A 20,780-nucleotide genomic window follows, 5' to 3' on the forward strand; every position below is an offset into this window, starting at 1 on the left:
CCACTTGAATACCCATCCCCAATTTTTTTATCTCTTAGGGTGTGGTGAACACTTACTCCATTATGATCAACAGAAGTATTTAACTGGGGGTTTGTGTCCCCCAGTTTGGTGTGAGCCACCAAATGCCATTTCTGGAAATTCCATGTCTCTGTCCTTACTTACCTTTGTGCAGTGAAAGTAAATTCAGTATACTGGGTTCTTTGATATTGCCTCAAGAACTATTAAGCAACATAACATACATAACATACAGATTGGAATAAACAGTAACATTTTCTGCTTAAAAGCTGTGACAGAAGAAAGGTAAGTCAGTCACACTGAGGTTTGTACTTAATCAGAACGGCCTAAGAATGGCAGAACTGTTTTTATTGGCAAACAGCAACAAGTCAGAACAGAAAACCCTACAAAATGTAAACCAAACCCCTGTCTGTGGTTTAAGCCCCCTGAACTCAGGACACCCCCTTCCCTTAAATGACTGTAGTAAAGTGTTTGTTGGTTACTGTGAAAAGAGCTGGGGCTGCCTAGTCACTGCCTGGCAAGTCACACTTCACAGCTGCTCAGACGGTACTGGGCCTGAGCATTTCCTGTGCAGCCCATTCTTTTTTAGGTATCCAGCACATAAAGGCTGAGATGAAAGCTTGTGTTTCCTAATACCATCACCTAGTGGAGCATAACTTTGGAATTTACTAGGGGGAAAAAAAAAAACCACACACAAAAAAAACCAAAACCACAAAAACCCCCAACACATTAAATGCTCAGTTTGCACTGAGTAACCTTTGTTCAGTTTTGGCCTGTTTAAGAATACATATCAAAAGGCATCACTGTTGTGTAAACGGGGAGAAATGCATCCCTATAAAAAGCAGCTTTTTAGAGCTTCAAGACTTAAGCAAAACCAAACCTAAAGAAAAGGGTGAAAATTCATTCACCCATATAGACTGCAGACACAGCAGCACAGTCCTTATTAGTATATTAGATGAGTTTCTATTTCAGGTGACAGTCACAGACACCAGCTGAAAACAGGTCGCTAACCACACTTTGCCCTGCAGAAAGGCAAAAGAGCTTGGTACATACAGCAGAGTTAACAGCCAGTCCACAACATTTTACAGGTTGAGTTGTCGGACAGCCCTAGAAGAAATCAGTTTAAGTGTACACTTAGTGTACCTAAAACAAAAATGCTGCAATGCTGAAGCCTTCCTTTAAAAGCTTCCCTTTCACACAAAAAAAAAAACCAACCCAAAACAAAACAAACCACCACCATCAAAAACCCAAACCAAGCCATGACCATTTGTTTACAACTAGCCTAAATAAAAACCTTGAAGCAGAAGGAAAAGCTTTATTGCCTAGTAAAGCAGCACTTCATTTGTGCTAACAATTCTCAAGTGGCAGCATCCAGAAAAGGACTAAGCCTTCATCTCCCAAATGGCATACTACTAGCTATACAAAATCTGTTTTCTTCTAAGTATTAAAAAAGAGGTAAAAAATTACTTTCTTTAGCTGGTACAAGTGATTCCCCAGTCCCATCTGTCAAAACAAGCTGCCTTTAGAAGTACTTGCCTGTGGTTTGTTGCTCTAATCAAGCAGAGAAAGTTAGGCAATTATCTGTGTAGTAGGGGAATTGGTATTATTCTGGAGTACTAGAATCTGGTTAAGGATGCTTGAAAGCACTAAGGTCAGCCAGCACCTACCTAAACAATAACATACTATTTTTTCAATGCAGCTTTACAAGAGTTCTAATTCTCATTGATCACATGTAATGCTCTCCTTACAAGTAACCATAATTACAGCCTTACCTGTGCGTCTTCTGTCCATATGTCTGAGGTCCTCATTAAAATTTAAGACAAAACTTGATACCACTCATTTAACAGAGCATTGTCATCTACTACTTAGCTTCTATTCTCATACTTCCTTCTTCTTTCCCTTGCAATAATTATTACAAAACCAACAAACCAAAAACAGTTGCATGAAAGCTAGATACTGTACATGTAATCAAAACCAGCATCCATCTAAGCACCAACCTTCCATGATGGATATAAGGCATGTTCACAGCTGCATGTTCAAGGCACAGTTTAAAAACTAGGTTTAAAAATAAAAACAACACAAAACCAAAACCCAACCAACCAAGAATAAAGCATCAACTCGCAGTCATGGAATAGTAGTTTGAATTCTGTAAATTAAAGTCACTCCCACAGGAGCCTCTGCTAACACCAGTCCTGCCAGAAAGAGCTGCCCATGACAAATACTTGAACCAGCACTAGAACCAGAGCAGCCAAATGTCTGTGTGAGGAAATCAGGCAAGAGCTAGATTTGAGAGTCTGCTGCTTGGTGAAGTTACATGATACAAGACAAGCACCCAAGAAACTGGCTACATTTTGGAACTGTCACTGCTGCTGGAGTGGTTAATGGGTGCTTTGCTTTTCCAAGCAGAGCACTGTTTCCTCTGCTTCAACAAGAACACAGTTAGGATCACAGTGCAGAGCAGGAGCATCAGTCCTGCCACGCCTCCAGTAACAGGCACACCACCATTTCCAGAGTACCTGCTTGTTACTTCCAGAGTGGGCCTGTGGTGTGGTGTGCCAGCTGGGATCACATCTTTCTGGACAATGAGCTTTGTCAGAACGATCGAGTGCAATATGCTGAATGTTTGTGCCCCTGTTCTTATCTGTTCCAGTGTCTTGCATGAAGACCGTGGTGTCTGGGCTGGCTCTACTACTGCGTTTAAAGGCTGTGGTGCCAGCGCTTCCTTTAGCAGAGGACAACATGTGGCAGTAGTCAAGACTTCTTTTGCCATTGTGCCTGTGTGTATTCTCCTTTGATCGGACTGTGTAGATAGTGTGAATGTACCATTCTCGGCCAGCTGCCACCTTAAAAAAACCCACAAGTATGAAACCCCAGCAAGCCAGAACCACCCCCTCATGCACATTTACTATATGCTGGGAAACACCAAGTCTCAGGTTCATCCAGACAGATGCCTCAAGTTTGATGCCAAATATGTCTAATTAAAGTCAACAGCAGAAACAGACACATGGAGATAGGATTAATCTTTTCTTGATGCAGACTGCTGAAGTAGGTCAGATAACTATGTTCTAAGAGAGTCTACTTCTTTCTAGTGTTAATGAAGAAAGGCCACTGTATTTACCTAACAAAACACTGGTCTTAATTTAAGCAAGCACCAACCACTCCAGGAGACTAAAAAAAGGCTTCAGGAATTTGAATTAATTTGACCTAAAGCAGGATGCAGACTTCTCTCTTCTTATTTCACAAACCAGCTACGTTATTGTTTCCCCCAGTTGCAGGAAAATCAAATTAATTTCTTAGCATTCTCCCTTGTAAAAGGCTCCTTTGGTAAGCTAAACCAGTGACGACTTCTTGCAGCCACAGGTGTACATGTCTTCACCAAAAGCAAGGCTGCAAGAGAGTAGCTCAGGGTTACAAAGCAATGCTGTCGTTGTTTCTATACTGCTGGGGATAGGGAACAAAGCAAATATGTTGCTCAAGTCTGTCACTAACAGTGCCCATGAATACCTGCATGCTCTGGTCTCCATCCTCAGCCATCTAAGCAGGAAAGAATTTTTGTGCTATACATATCAGACAACATACCTGGAAGAATGGAGTGGATACCAGGCTGAAACCATCAGAACCAGGCTGTTTTGCCAGAGGAAAAGCATCTATGTGATCAGCTGCTAGTATAGCCCAAAACTGCAGGTTTCCAAAGACTCTTGCTTGTGTCTCTGTTGGACCTTTTTCCTAAAGGAAGTAAGTCTAGTATTTCCAGATTCTTGTGGAAATCTGAGATCTAAAAAATGCCTGCTACTGTAACTCATCATTTACATACCAGATCTTGAATCTGTACAAGAGGGAGGGTGAGTCAGTCAGACATCTGTATTCCTGGTTGTCTGGGCTGTACTTGGGCATGTACCCACCAGCTTCAGTGCAAAGGAACACCTACCTTCTCAATGGTACAGCTGAAGGAGTCACTGTCCTGGGTTCAGCAGTAGCAGTCATGTTTCTCCTTCGTGGTAGCTGGTGCAGTGCTGTGTTTTGACTTCCAGCCTGGGAACAGTGCTGGTGATACCGATGTTTTCGGTTGTTGCTAAGTGATGTTTACCCTGACCAAGGACTTTGTGAGGCTCATGCTCTGCCAGGGAGGAGGGGAAGCCGTGAGGAAGCAGAGATGGGGCGCCTGACCCGGGCTAGCCGGGGAGGTATTCCATACCACAGCACGTCATGCCCGGGGTGGGGGTAACTGGGAGTTACCCGGAAGGACACGGGCTTCTGGGTGGGACTCGTTTCTTGGCTGGTGGTATCGTATTCTCTTCCTTTGTTATTTTCTCTTATTGTTGTCGTTGGTGGTAGCGGTGGTGATTTGTGTTGTACGTTGGTTGCTGGACTGTTCTTGTCTCAACCCGTGGGAGTTGCACTCTTTCGATCCTCCTCCCCGTTCCTCCAGGAGCAGAGAAGGGGAGAGCCCCGGGGGGCGCGCTTGATTGCTCTCATCCCGGCACCACTCACTGGGAGTGAGTGAACAAGCTGTCTGGCTAGGGTTTAAACCACAACAGTCACCAAGATTCTGAGCTGGATCAACCATCACTCAGCCATAGATTTCAGATCCTAATAAAGCAAATTAACACACGTTACCTTATACCAGTCAATTTTAAATTAGATCAAATTATAACCAACCACTGTTCTTTAAAATCCTCAGGACATGAATTATATAGCTTCAAGTGTGCCCTTGGCACATGAGCACACTCTGTTCCATGACTATTACTACTAATTTATCATGGGCTTTAGTCTTATTTTCTGTTACAATTCATATTGACGTGTGGCTCTTACAGTTCAGCTCATTTTAAGCAAGCTTTTCCCTTCTTTTCACTAGATGGCAACCCATATTCATGTATAAGAAACTACCCAGTGTGATGGCATGATATCAAGCCAAATAAAGTTCTTAATGGGACATTTGGGTTTCAGATTGATAACTCAAATAAGGAACCAATTAAATACAAAATTATTTCTGGCCCAATACTGCCATTACCAGGACTTTCCCTGGAAACTGATAACAGCTCCAGTAAGTACAGAGTGTGAGACCAGTGGGCCAGAACTCCAAAAAAATCAAGAATGACTCTGAGCATCTTGGCTGAAGACAGCTGCAGTTACTGTGCATCCAGTCTGTAACTGAGAACAGGTGCATGAGCAAGTTGAGGAGCCTCAGGTGTACAAGTATTCAATTCCTGCATTTCTAACTAGAATAATTTCAGACTAGAAATTATTTAGTCCCCTCAAAATGGGGCAGAAAGTTCTATTCTTGACAGCTTGGAAGCAAACCAACCAGAGTGAGGGAATATGTGATTATGTAGTAGCTAAGCAACAGTTTTCAGAACTGTGGTTTCAGATCTATGTACCTAAATACATAGATATATACATAATATATCTACCTTTGGAATGCTTTTCGCCTCCGAGCCCATAAACAGAACCAAAGCCTGTTTCAATTACACTAAATTACATCACATTTTAGTGCTTCTGTATTCTTTTTTTCTGCAGTGCAAATACATAGACCACATAGGGGTTATAAAACTAGTAAAATACATACTCAGGTCTTGTTAAAAGTGGTTCTGTTTTAGCTTTCCTAATATGCTGAATGCACAATTGACTTTTTTTACCTTTACTAAAGGGTACATCGGTACCTTCTCCAAATCCCATTGATCCATCAGAGATCCAAGGGTCCTTACTGGACAGCAGAAACATTTGAGTATTTAGACTGAACTCTGTTGCCACTGGGTCACTGACCTGTGGGGAAAAGTGAAATTAAATGATCAAGAAAATGCCTTTGGTTGTAGCTTTACAGTGATCATTGCACACCACTGCCATAGTAGTGATGTGTGGATCAAACCTTTCAGCAGTGCACAGCATTTGTAAGAATCCCTCCTACATACATAAACCTCCTGTTGTGCTTCTCGTCATGACCCATTAAAATATACAATTGTATCACTTTATTTCAACTTTGTGAAGTAAAATAGTGAAAGTTTATCTGTTTCCTCAGATACGGGACAGCAATGCATCTTTTCAGTGACACTTGCAAATGTTACTGGGAGAACAGGGCTGTGGGCAAGGGGCCAATAAAACGAGATCAAGACTAGAACCTAGCTCAAGACTAACTGATTTCCCCTGCTCTAAATAACAATTCATATATTCAAACCAAGGAGCACAGGATCAGAAACCTTGTCTGCCCCTACCAGCACTGTACATGCTCCACTTGCAACCTAGAAGCTGCCCAGAAAAGTAACTGCCAGTAGGCCATGCTTGGAGACCACAATGGAGTTTCCTGCAAGAAGGTTAACTGCTCAGGTGCAGTGGTAGGACCCTCCCAGTCACCACCCTCCTGCCTTCCCCACTGCAAACACCTTGTGGCTGCAGGAGCCTAATGGTGCCCAGCATATTTGGATGGAGGAAGCTGGCTCCAGGTCACCGGTCTGTGCCTGCCCCATGAATGCGACGTGTTGGGAGACCCACCACACGTGTAATGCCAAGGAGATACAAAGGGGAACAGAAGGTGAACGGCTCTCCAGCACAGAAATAAGGTAAAGAACTAAACAGTCTTACACCACTATTTAACCTTGTTGGTCACAATAAATCTAGGGGTAACAGTCATAAGGATGCAATGATATACACAGAAGTGCAAAATTAACCTAATATGCAGATACCACCACAACTCCAGTTATTTCCTTCCTCATAAAATCATCTTCCTGTGTATCATTAATATCCTGTGTTAAAAGGTGGCAGAATGAAGTCCACTGCTGAAACAGTGTCTTTAAAGTAATATTTCAATTCAACACCCATGAAGTGCTTCCCACTGCTTGATAAAAAGACCCTTTTGGTACAATTCTATTACACTGAATCTCAGTTTTAAAAATCAACCTCTGAACTACATGTTAATTTTGAAAACGACGTCACTTAGCAATTAGAATTAAATTTAGCTAGATGTATTAAAGATAACAGGAAGGGATTCTACAAGTACATAGCAAATAAAAAACAGACTAGGGAGAATGTAGGCCCTCTCAGGAAGCTCTCGGGACAACTGGCTACACAGGATTTGGAGAAGGCTGAGGTTCTGAATGACTTCTTTGCCTCGGTCTTCACTGCCAAAGGCTCTGACCAAACCACCCAAGTCTTGGAAGGCAGATGCAGGGACTGTGAGAATGAAGACCTTGCCCCCACTGTAGGAGAGGAACTGGTTCGAGACCATCTTAAAAATCTGAACGTGCACAAGTCCGTGGGTCCTGATGAGATCCATCCGCGGGTCCTGAAGGAGCTGGCAAATGAAGTTGCAAAGCTGCTGGCCATCATCTTTGAGAAATCACGGCAGTCAGGTGAAGTTCCCGATGACTGGAAAAAGGGAAATATAACCCCCATTTTCAAGAAGGGGAAAATGGATGACCCGAGGAATTACAGACCAGTCAGTCTCATCTCTGTGCCTGGCAAAATCTTAGAGCAGATTCTCCTGGATGGCATGCTAAGGCACATGAAAATCAACAAGGTGCTTGGTGACAGCCAGCATGGCTTCACTAAGGGGAAATCCTGCCTGACCAATTTGGTGGCCTTCTATGATGGGGCTACAGAACTGATGGATAGGGGTAGAGCAGTTGATGTCATCTACCTGGACTTGTGTAAAGCGTTCGACACTGTCCCACACAACATCCTTGTCTCTAAATTGGAGCGACATCAATTTGATGGATGGACCACTCGGTGGATAAAGAACTGGCTGGATGGCTGCACACAAAGAGTTGTGGCCAATGGCTCAATGTCCAGCTGGAGACCAGTAACGAGTGGTGTCCCTCAGGGATCGGTGCTGGGACCGGTCTTGTTCAACATCTTTGTTGCTGACATGGACAGTGGGACTGAGTGCGCCCTCAGCAAGTTTGCCGATGACACCAAGCTGTGTGGTTTGGTTGATAGGCTGGAGGGAAAGAATGCCACCCAGAGGGACCCTGACACACTTGTGAGGTGGGCTGATGCCAACCTCATTGAAGTTTAACCATGCCAAGTGCAAGGTCCTACACCTGGGTCGGAGCAATCCCAGGCACAGCTACAGGTTGGGCAGGGAAGAGATTCAGAGCAGCCCTGCAGAGAAGGACTTGGGGGTGTTGGTTGATGAGAAAATGAACATGAGCCGGCTTCAGTGTGCGCTTGCAGCCCAGAAAGCCAACCATATCCTGGGCTGCATCAAAAGGAGCGTGACCAGCAGGTCGAAGGAGGTGATCCTGCCCCTCCACTCTGCTCTTGTGAGACCTCACCTGGAGTAAGGGGGGGTTGGAACTAGATGATCTTAAGGTCCTTTCCAACCCTAACGATTGTATGATTCTATGAAAATTCCCTCTTTCTTCAGCCTCTGCCTTCCTGACGAAAAGCATCCAAGTACTTGGGAATGGGCTGGACTGTGAGATAAATAAATGGAGAAACAGTATTTTAATTGCTAGAAAAAATATTTTAGTTTGCTTTTATCTCATGTGACAAGATGAGATCTTGAGCAATCTACAAGAACTTTAAAACTCCTTCTGAACCCATCTGAAATACTCCCTGATTTTCTCTTGACAACTGGTACTGGATGGCCTACATCAGACCATCTCTTTCAGTGGTTACAGAACACCTGCCTTGAAGCCTAAATTTGCCTTTGGCTGGTTTTGCCCATGTGCCTTCATAGAAAACCATGTATGTTCTAAGTAAAATGGTGTACCTGTAGGAACTTGATGTCCATATCAAATGCAATTGGGTCCCCTGGGCTGCAGATGATGCGAACGGCAGATTGCTGACAAGGCACAGCAATGCAAAGAATGAAATTCACAGTGTAAGTACCTGAATAATCTTGTACCTGTGACAAGATTAGAGAAATGAGTATCTCCACAGGCTCTGAACAGTCACTCTTCCAGCTCACATTGCCCCTGAGGTAAAGCCAAATTCCCAGCAGCACCTTAAAACACTCCTAAACTTGGACATAAAACACTTTCATAAACTGTTTACAATCATGGTGCTTTACCTCACACAGGAAGTGTATGCACCAACACTGCCAATGCACTTCAGCAGCATAGGCAAAGCACTGACACACACTGCTTCTCCTCTACTTCTCTGTAAAATGAGGACTAATATGGAAGCAATATCAAGCCTTAGAGGGACTGACCTTGCTGTGGTGGTGAGAATCAAATATGTCAATGTCCAAATCTAAAATACTAAATATCTTTGAAGAGAAGATGATTTTGTGAATGTAAGTGTCTCCTTTCCCGCCAGCTCAGTCAGAGCTAAGTGGGCTGAGACCCTCTCACCAAAGCAAGACACTTTCAGGCAAGCCTCTTCTACCCTCTCAGAGGCACAGGCTTTGGGGCCACAGTAGTTCCCACCGACTTCCAAGCTCAGCAGGAGTTAAGCAGCTTTGCCCCATGTGGGGAAAAGATCTAGCTCCTCACAACCGCAGCAGCAACTCTTGGATCAAAGTCTCCTGGCAATGCCAAGTGAGATAACATTAAGGTGAATTCTTTAAGAGAGTGCTCCAGCACTGGCCTGCTCAGTGAATGGTGCCGGCTAATGCTAGCAGGAGCACAGGTTCAGGCTTCTGAAGTCAAGCTCCAGGGATACTAGGGACTTCTGACTGCTTGTTATGTAATGAAAATACATAACTGTAACCAAATGTGTTGATTGGATAGTGCTGATGACTGCACGGAGAGCATGTTAAAAGCTGACATTTCCTTTGCTTTCCTAAACTCAGGTCTGAATGCAAACTCACAGCAAAGTCAGATATAAAATTCTGCTGGTGGAAGGTTGGCTTGCTTTGTAGGAGACTTGAGTGTAAATGTGAGGTCAGGGTGACCAGCAGACATCACCACTGATGCCAGAGATGTTCCTGAAAGAGTTAAAGGGAAACTACAATTTCCCATAATTGATATTGATGCCTGGCATGGTATAAATCAGCACACAAAAGCAAAGAAGCAAGAGAATGGAAAGAAATTAACTTGCACCCCAGAAAAGAAAGTGACTGAGTGACTTATTCTCCCTTCTGCACTGAGACAGACCCTTTCCTGTGGTACCTTTCTCCTCTGCCACGTAGACAGCACTACAAATACTACTGGTGGACAGGTTGGGTATTCACCTGGGTGGGACATCACCAGCTGGTCCTGGAAATGAATCTCTCTTTGGAAGTTCACCATTAGTTGCCCTTCATCATTGATCCACATACTTGTGGGATAGAAGGAGTCTGGGGAGGAAGAAGCCAATGATTTTACCACCAGCATTTCCCAAGTGCATTTTTAAAGGAAGGTTCTTCACATATGTTGTGCATCTGGAGATTTAAAATACTTACCCAAACCCTGGTGCTCCACCTAGGTATTAAACCCTGTCACACTGATTGTTCTGAGACAGATCTCCAAACTCGCCAACTTCAGAAGAAATGCATTCATTTACGCCTGCTAATGGTTCAATCCATTAAGGCAGATATTTTTTTCCTCCCTTTCGCTGACATAAGACCAGACTCATCTGAATGATACCCACATATGCTGATACAACACAGTGCAGGCAGGAGAAAGAAAGGGTCTGTGATTTTTTGTCACACAGATACCAAGGTTAAGATACTCCAGTACCTTACATACTTCAGTAAGGTCCCTTTCTCAGGCACTTCTTCTGCACAGGGCCATCTACAGTGTTTCTGTTGCCCTGTAACTGTGTACAAATTCATCACTGGAGTCTTATCTCTCCATGAGAACATCTGCTTTAGAGGTGGGTTTGTGCATTAATTTATCTAATTTTTTATAGATTGAAAGCAGCATGCAATTGAGGGAAGATTCAAAACATCTAGGTTAGTAATACACAGCATTAAAAACCAAACATAACCGTGCTTTGGCATGGGTGTTTTAACTAAAGAAGTCAGCATGCTGGTTCTGCTTTTGAGATTCTCAAAAATGAAAAGCATTGAGCTACTGACCACACTTTCCCATCATAAGAATGTTGAAGAAAATGGAGTTTAGAAATGACAGTGTCTGAAGCAGCTTACCTTGGAGCTCTGATTCAGGAGGGCTGCCTATCCCATCTTCCCACAGGGTAGCTGTGTCACACACAAAGGTGAGTCTCAGTTCAGACTGCAAATCAAACTGTTGCCAGCCACCAATGGCAGCAAGGGAGTGGAAGACACAGGAGACAGAGAGAGGTACCTGCAGAGTTACATATGACTGCACCACCCCATTTAAGACCTGAAAACATCGAGGTACCAGGTTACTGCATGCAACCTGAAAAAAAAAATTACTTCCACTGCCAATCTTGCATTCTCATGAGCCGTACTCCTCAAACCTAGGAAAAAAAAAACCTGCATGGAAACACTGTTCATCTGTTACTGACATCACTATTATTTCAGGTGCTGCAAACCACCTCACTTGATAGTGTCCCCAGATCTTTGCCAATTTAACATCAACAGGGTTCATGTCTCTCCAAAAATGAAATCAAATACAAATGCAGAAATTAGTCCTGTAAGTAACACTTTCCTTTACAATAGATTGAACTCTATAGATTATAGCCCCCTGAAACATGGCAATTTAAAACTATGGTCTGAGGTATAGAGGTCTCTCTCTAACCAAGCGACAACCAAGCAACCAGAATGGGCAGCCAAGCCTGTTAGTAAATAAATCTTCTTTGGCCACACAACCAGGAAACCAGAATGGGCAGCCAAGCCTGTTAGTAGATAAATCTTTGGCCACAGAACATCAGTTGAGCACCTATGGAATGGGAAAGCATGAAGCTGCTGAACCAAGGCTATCTAAATGTGGAGTCAGCACAGAGGGCCTACAGCCCCCTGCAATTTAGAGTGCAATTGCTGTAGGGTGCTTGTGCCTTGGGTTATTTTACAAGTAAATGCAATCCGCTCTGCAAGGAGGAGACACCTGCCTGCTCTGTGATCAATGTTTGACGTAATTCAAATCAAATACCTGGAACATGGAACAACAGCCTGTTTTACTCAGGGAAATTATGTAAAAACATCGTATTTTGGGTAAACTTCTTTTTGCTTGTTTCTTATCAACCAAGCTTCTATTTATAAGATCTCACCTATGTGACAGCTCTGCTTAAAGCCAGAATACTGTAAGCATAAATTAGAGCTTCTAATTAAGACTGTTTTGGGGTTTTTTGTAAAGAACTTTTTTTTTTTCCTGCAGCTTTAAAATACATTTCCAGGGTTAGCAACATACTTTACTTCCATATGACAACAAAACTGTAGGGCTTTAGGTGATGGCACAAAGTACGTACAGAGTTTGGAAAAGCTCTTTTGAGTCAAAAAAACAGAGTTTCTAAAATCCAGAGTAGAAGCAACAGCAATGCAGTAAACTGTGCTCAGTTACCAGGAAGATTAATCATGGCTGTGCACAGAAATACAGTGCAAATGAACAAATATTTACTTCTAAAAACATTTATGCTAAGGGAACACATACCAAACTGCCTGCATAGTGACTAAATCCTTCCTCATGCAATCCTTAGTAAGAGTTTACTTTACACACATGCTTCCAAAATCTCCTGTAGAGATAGGAAGGCATTTCACTGTCACATACCGGCCCATCTGTGCCAATGGAGCCACTGCAGTACGTCAGTAGTTCAGACATTTTGTAGTAGCTGTTCAACTCCCAAAGGCAAGCCTCAGGTTTGAGGTTATGGTAGAAACACAAGGTTTTGGCAGACCACAGAGTACTGCTGTACTGGCAAGGTGACATTTCTCCAGTCACTTTGGGGTTTTGAGTTTCCTCTGTAACAAACTCATGTTTGGTCTGAATCTCATTATAGTCCAGTAGGTTGGAGCACTTGTGGCATCCCACATGAGTGCCGTCTGGGCTAAGTGTTAGCTCAAAGTTGGATAAGGGGCATGTGAAGATGACTGGCAGCATTCCTAAAACATAAATGTCACATGACCCATTTAAGATCTTGAACGGAAAAGAGCAAATGAAGTATTCATTAACTGCTTGTGAACATATATTTAGAGCTGTAGTCTGGAAACAGGAGCTACGGATACCCAGCGTTTCATCCATAAATTAAACTTGCAACTGGCAAGTTGTTAATTAAAAACTGATTATTCATGATTCTGCCACAGTGCAGCAAACAACTATGGAGACAAACCCACGGGGGAGGAAAAATGCAAAGCAGCATTTGTTAATTAACACTCACCACTTGATGCTTACCATCCATATGGGGCATTGTGACTGTTAGTCAGATCAGACTGGGATGGTCAGGATCATCTGGACCTGCATAGCAAATTTTAGCTGAGAAAGGCTCTACTCCTACTGTTCCTGTGATGCAAGGCTGGCAAAGACCTGAAGAAAGGGAAAAGACAGGTTGTGAGATGTCTTCTAAACTGCTGTGTCGGTGCTAAGCAGCTTGAAAATGTCTGTCCATAGAGATAGGTCAGAAAAATGCAGAAACATTGACATGTTAGTTAGGGAGCTCCTCAAAGCCCTGCCCATGCTGCTCAATCTAAACCCTAGGGAAAAAAAGAATTAACTAACATATGAGCATTAATTCCCTAGGACAAAACACCCCTTAGCAGACTTCCATCAGCTGCACGCACTGCCTCACATTTTCCCAATAAAGACTAGCTAACTCCCAGCATTAAAAACTTTCCTTCCTCTCTTTTACTGTATAAATTGGACTTAGCAGCTCCAGAACTGCACCACCTTTGGCATTCACAGCTCAAGCTGCACACTGAAGCCTGAAGCCTGCCTGGAAATATATAGAGTCCAAGGAGATGGATCTGGTGCTGGTAAAAAGAACCACTGGAGTCCATTTCCCTCATCGAGCTGGTAACACCATCACTCCCATTTGGAGCACTGATAAGCCAGCAGTAGAGGGTCAGGGTATCATTGATGTTTTCCATGGCACAGATGGATCCAGTTTTATCGAAGTCTGAATACTTGGGATTGCATGCCTATGGATAATCATTTACACAAAATGAAGGGGGTTATCTATTCTTCCCTACACCTGCTCCAGGAAAGCAAACCGCTAAGCATCATTCTATCAGAACCATGCTTATTACTAAAAGTGTTTCAGCAAAATAAAACCTTCATGCAGGCATACTTAATAAGAGGGGATATGAATGAATGCCATGTGGCTTTTTTAATTGAAAACAAGAAGAAATAAAACCACAAACCCCAGGTAGTAGCGAGTTGCTACAACTCACGTGTCACCTCCAACCATGCAAACTTGGAAAATACCAGTGCTAACTCCATGACCTGTACTCTTATTTGACAACAACAAACTCAGTTCTCCCTAATTCAGACACACTACATTGGAAAATCCCAGAGTGAAACCACTCGAATTAATTAGCAACTGGTAGAAATATAAAATGAATGGCCTGAATTCATACATCCCTGGCAAAGTGCTGCCAAGTTACAACTGTACTCTTCCCAGCAGTTTGTTGCTTGTTCCCCACAACAGAATCAAGTAGGAGTGAAGCATGTGTGCCTTTTGCTAGTGCCAAATTCACCTTTCTTTCCCTCCTCCCCACTCTCAAAATCATGCTTGATCAACGGTTTAGAACACCTGACTTCACACAAGAACAGCAGATGCACAAGTCTTTGTCCCTCTGCCAGCTCTGTCTAGGACAGCAGCCTCCTGCAGATGGGACAGATGGCTGACACCGAAGGCTGTTCAGTCAACGCTGGTAAAATCTGCTGTTCAGCTGCTCATGGCACAGCTCTACTCATGAAACCCAGGATGCAAACTGTTTCTGGAAAGCTCTGTAAGGCCTAGTCAGGGCCCTTGTTTGGCAGCATTTAGCTTCTCCTCACCTTCCTGCCCACTTAGCTTTGGGTTTAGAAATCTCTGTATTTCTGGCCCTTATTCCATGTGTCCAGCTCATCATCTGGAACTGGTTATTAGTTTGACAGCACAGCCCAGTACCAAAGACCTATTTAGATCAGCAAGATATACCCACTGCAGAAACAGCTGTCACATGTTAGGGGCATTTAGTGACCCTCCCTTGGAAGTTCTCCTTCTGAATTAGGTCAGCAAAAAGACCTCTGTGCCTCTTAACGCAGTAACAGCCTGCTGCTTTTAGTTGTCATTTTCCAGAACTGAACACTTTTTCAATGTTCCAGAGCACAGAATGAGTAAGCTGGACAAAAGCATGTAGAAACAAGCTGTACCATTACACACACAACAGGATAGCCAGTTGCCGGGTGCTTTTAGCAGTATCATCATACATCAGAAGCGAGACAACCTGGGGCACTGCTGGAAATGTCACATCTGCAATGCTGTCCATTTCTTCAATGCATGCAGTGGCTTTACTGAATTGAGAGAGACAAAAGATTATGTATATTGCTGACAATAAGGATTGGAAGGAGAAGGAGAAGTAGTGCCTGCAATTTAATTTCTGCCACCAAGCTCATTCTGGTTTAATTCAGGATTCTTCGATAAAATGGTGACTTGTATTAAGGAAGATTCACTCTTCAGAGGTTTTTACAGGTTTTCCACTTAAAACCTGTTCACCAGAAACTGGCCAAAACTTACGGAAGAATGAATTCTTCAAACATTAGGAAAAAATAAATAAAAATATTCCAATTTTTCTTAAACACCCCCCCCAAAAAAAAAACAAACAACAAAATACCCCCCCCCCATCCTTGACACACAGTCAAACACACAACCAGTTCCTCACCTTCAGCTTGGCAGGAGGAGGAAACAGGATGAGAAATCTCATGGTCCAGCTAAAACCAGGGAGACTGCCTACCAATAACTTGTCCAAAACACACTGAACTTGGGAAAAAATAATCTAATTTATTGCTAATTAAGGTAGATTTGGGTAGTAAGAAACAAAAGAAAACTAGATGATCTTAAGGTCCTTTCCAACCCTAATGATTCTATGATTCTATGATTATGTTTCCTCCTCATTTTCTCATTTTCCTGAACTTTACTCCTGACTTATCTATCACCTTAAAACCTTGCCATGAGCACAAGATACAAAAACAAACCCCAAAACTCTCCTAAAGTAATTCCAGAGACTATGCAGTAGCTTCAGCCTACGCATCAATTCTATCTCACTTGACAGCCACTTTAAGCTTTTACCAGCTGAAGTATAAAGACTGTGTTAACTTCAGGGCCTCTGCTTTTAAAATAGGGGCCTATGCCCACAGACCTCCTACCATGGGAATGGAAAGAAGGCCTCATGAAGCTGTACTTGAGTCCACGAAGTGGTGCAGAGCACTGGTCAAAGCAGCACAGCATGGCTTGGCTTCTTGCTTTCTTTTTTTACATTTTTAAGTCTTCTTGATACTTTCTGCCATCTGTACTCAAACAAGGTTTCTACAGGCTGGCTAGTGCACTACACTTTCATAAGATGTATACCAGTAACTTGGAAAGAATGAGAGCGCTTTCCACTGCCAAACACTCTGTTAAGTATATAGTAGTTCATGCATAAAATTTGTAATTAAAGACTTCTAGACTTTGTTCAAAGTGTGTGGGTTTACAGCTATACCTGTATTTAGACAGGCACGCACCAAACTAACCACAGGAACAGGAACAGCAGGCTGTCATGCATGTTGTGAGTACATGGGTTTTTAGATGTTTTTATACAAACAAACAAACAAAAAATCATTACAAATGGCAGCTTTTGCTGTCAACAGTGGTTGCCTGTGTCTCTGCTTCCATGTTCTCAACAACTTTCAGGTGGACAGTAAACGTTTCTCTCACTTCTCTTATACCATCGCACAGAAACTCTACCTCAACAGAATGCTCAGTTTCTAGTTCTCTGAATTTAATATGTGATTAAAAATAGCCCATCAAATTAATGCAAAATCAAGAGTAAAAAATAGTTTCGTCAATTGTGTTCAAGTAACGTATTCCACTGCAATAACATGGCTTTGCTCCAAATGTAGTAATCTGAGCTGTTAGTATCTGTTCTTCAGCATGATTACCAAGTAAAACTAACCCACTTTTGCTGGGCAGAAAAAATACATACAAGCTGATATTGGTTACTTGTTGGAAAACTTAAAATAATATCTAAGCATAGTATCCTGACATGATTTTGTGCCAAGCTAACTAGCTCTCTTCCAAACAGCTCCTGGACACAATTCACAATTAGTGTGGACTAGGGAGGCAGTTTGCATGCAGAGATCTTAATTCAGTGGCAAAGTTCAACAGAGTGGGTCTGCATGGCAAGGAATGGTCCCAGATATATTATTATGCCAGTATGGGTACAGCCCCAGGCTCCATTTGCAGTGCATATCTAAGCAGGAGCCAAAACACCTGCACTTTGAGCTGAGAAGTCTCTTGGCATTAGGTCTTTAGGAGACATGTTCATCTACATGATATCCCAAGACAAGAACGATCTATTACAAATAGGCTCCTGTGGTCCTTCATCCAGGAGCCAAGTGGGGACTGCTACTACTTGTTAAAGTCAGGAGAAAGTGGTACCCATTTCTGACACCAGCCCAGTCAATAGCAAAAACATGCAAGAAATGAAAGACCTTGTTTGCTCATTTTACTTTAATTGTATTCAGGGTCATACGTCCCTGGGAGACACTGTAGAAAAGTTACTCCCCTAGGGAGTCTGCATAACCACCATGATACAAACTGCTCTTGTGAGAGTGACACCCCATCAAAACCATGTCACTATGAAGAAAGCAAATCAAAATGCAGTGGGTCACAGAAAGAGAACATGGGTTTGGCATCTTGAAGCTGAACTCTTTCCCGGGAGATGGGGGCCTGGGTGCCAGCTCTCAAGAATGGGCTTTTCTATGAAAAGTATCCCACCACTCCTTACTGTAGGTCCTTAGGGCAGATCTCTCTTCCATACTGCAGGATGTTGAAAGCAGAATAGATAACTGCAGTAAAATAAGAGAATCAGAAATTTCAGCCTATTCCTGCATCATCTTAAGTTATCATAACAATATCCCAACTGTCTTGCCACCCCAGGGGACCTGAAGGAAAAGAGTAAGAACAGATTTTTGATCAAACACATAACTGGGGTAGATAACAACCTAAGCTAGGCTGAAATTTCATTTGTATGAAGAAATCATGAGTTTGCATTCCACGTTAGGAAATTCAAAGTAGCCCAGAGCAAACAGGATCTCATGTCCAATCCAATGCTAATACAAAAATTAATTTGGAGAAAACCAAAAATAGATTGATTCTTTCAACTTAGTCAGATCTATGATACACTTACAAAAGCAACACATATAGAGCAATAAATGGAATGGAAACAAGCAAGAGAATTTCTCTTCCCATTATCTCACAAAAGGCAGAGCCAGTAATGCATTCAGAATAAAGTGCAAATTCAAAACATAAAAATAAAATACTTGACAGCTTTTTGAAAAACATGATACTGGGTACTTTGAAGACTGCTGAACTAAACAGTAGGTGGGATTAGTTCCATTTTCCCATTTGCAGCTACATATAAAATCAACATTTAATATAAAAACTCACTGTCTTCTTCATTCTTAATCTTGACCATGGTATCTTTCTGATTGCCAGTGTTCCAAGCCCCAATTCGAATTCCTCCTCTTCCTCATAAATTTCATCCTCCTCCAGAGTTACCACACAGGGCTTCTCAGTTTCTCCTACAGAAAGGTATGAAGCGAGAATAAGACATTATTCTTCCTAGGAGCACAAAAGAGCAGGATAAAACCTCACACTTTTTCAGGCTTGCAATAGTCCTGAGCCCCCTTCTTCACCCATAGAAGCTCAACTTGTATAACAACTCCCAAAACGTCTTGAAAGTCTAGCTCTTATTTAACATCAGATTACTTATCAGACAGAAGTAACACATTTTCAAATTCCAATGGGAGAAGCTTACCTGGGAGAAACACCACTACAGAATCACCTGTATTTGGCCTCTCCTTGTAGTCTGTCGTAACTTGGGCAGAACCCTGGCAAGTATAGCAGTGCACTGTGGATTTATGGTTCACACCACCACACCACCATCAGCTGTTCATCTTTTTCATTTGCCAGGTACACTGTTTCTTCGAACTGTACCTTGGGTACTGACAACAGACTATGTTGCACAAGTTGAAAAGGACCCTCACACCCGGGCAGAAAATATTAACCACTTTGCCTGACGAAAACAAACAAACAAACAAACAAACAAACAAAGAAGTAATTTTCTTTATCTCAGCATTTTATTTGCTAAGCTTTCACAATAAAGAAAGTTCAAATGTACACATGCTTTTTAAACACAGATGAATTCAAATACTTTACTGGTCTACAGCAAATAATTGCCAACTTAGTACTGTCATCAGTCTTGTCATAGTAGCTAATGTTTGGTGATTTTTTTTAAAAAACAGCATTTAAGCCATTTCTGAGCTGCAGGATTATTTTCTATAACACATTCTCTTTTGATACAGAGAGGAAGTAGGTGCATGATACTACAAGGGCAAAAAGGGAAGATGACCAGGACTGAAGTCAGCATCATATTTCACACTTACTTTAACAACTGAATATTTCACAGTAAAATTGTAACTGCTCTTCAGAGTCCTATTTGAGAACAAGCTTTCTAAAAACAATATAGCTACTTTAAGTCTTCGAAGTGCAGTGAATTTGCAGAAACCTGAGACTGCTGAAAGTCAGCCTGGTTTATTTACCTAGTGCTGGAGAACCTCTAAATGGTTCTGTGTCAAGTGTTGCTTACTTTTAAAGTTTTACACCTACATTTCCCTCCCCCCTTAATGCTCCCGTAGAAAAGTCTATATAGTCACAGCTTTATGCAACAGCATGAGCATCAGTAGCTGCATTATTATTTGAAAAACTGCAGCGCACAGCTGTTAATCTTTATAGTGTAGCTGGGGTAAATGATCTATCACAGCACTTACACAACAGTAATTTATGCCAAAAAAGCTCTTCCACTTCCTAAGTGCTCTTAAAAAAGTAAAAGGAGAAACCCTTGAAAAGGGGCCCCTTGGTACTCAACAGTCAGATATGGTGTTGTTAATAATGATGGTAGTTTTGTTAGGTGCCCTGAGCACTGCATTCATGGCCATGCAGAAAACTTGTTCAAAATTCTCAGGACCGTCCAGAATAGGTTGGCCCAAATCATCGAGGGTAATCACTCAAAACACTTGCATGTTGACTCCTGGTGTAAAATCCAGGTTATGGCTGATGCCCACATGACCAACTCCAGCTGTTTGGGAAGAAACAAAACTTATATAGTCAGTGACTGTAATATGTTAATGTTCAGTTGTATATTTGTGAAATATGTTTGCAACTGTTTCTATTGCTGTCTTGGAGAAAATTTAATCTAGATTTGTCACATGCAAATAAATTTGGAAACAATGTATATGCATTACAACATGTACGCCAATACATATCTGGATCATCATTTACTTTTTATGCCATCAAGCACAATTAAAACTTATATGAGATCCCTTAAACTGCAGTAACAGCCTCAACAACACACAACAGACTTAATGACCACAGCAATTTAACTCTTTTGCTCAACTCTGGACTACATACATGAGGTTCTACTAAGCTATTTAACTTTAAAGGAGCAGATGTCTGCCCCAGAATAATTCCAGCTGTACCCTAAGAAAAAGTGCCTTGCCACTGAGTTAGATCACTGTACTTGAAAATCATGCTGTTACCACTGCCTCATCACCAAAAGAAGCAGGCAGCTTGTTTTGCAGTTGAAAACACCTTGAATAACCTTTGTATGCTATGAGACTATTAAATCTAAATTGGAAGATGAATAACTTCACTTCTTCCTTCCACGCAGGTCTCATTGTTTCACTGAGATTCTCACTATTTCCATAATTTTGCATTCTTTTTAACCAGAGCATTCCTCCTTATCTCCC

At 42.1% G+C, this 20,780-nt stretch overlaps 1 pseudogene; it reads right to left on the bottom strand.

Annotated features, from left to right (window-relative positions):
- Positions 1-2,224: 2,224 nt before the first annotated feature.
- LOC134173372 (FRAS1-related extracellular matrix protein 2-like) overlaps positions 2,225-20,780 on the bottom strand; it is a 55,124-nt pseudogene continuing 36,568 nt past the window's right edge.

Source organism: Pezoporus occidentalis, unplaced genomic scaffold (genome assembly GCF_034315485.1).
Source record: "Pezoporus occidentalis ecotype Australia unplaced genomic scaffold, CSIRO_AGI_Poc_V1 ctg51, whole genome shotgun sequence".
Taxonomy (NCBI): domain Eukaryota; kingdom Metazoa; phylum Chordata; class Aves; order Psittaciformes; family Psittacidae; genus Pezoporus; species Pezoporus occidentalis.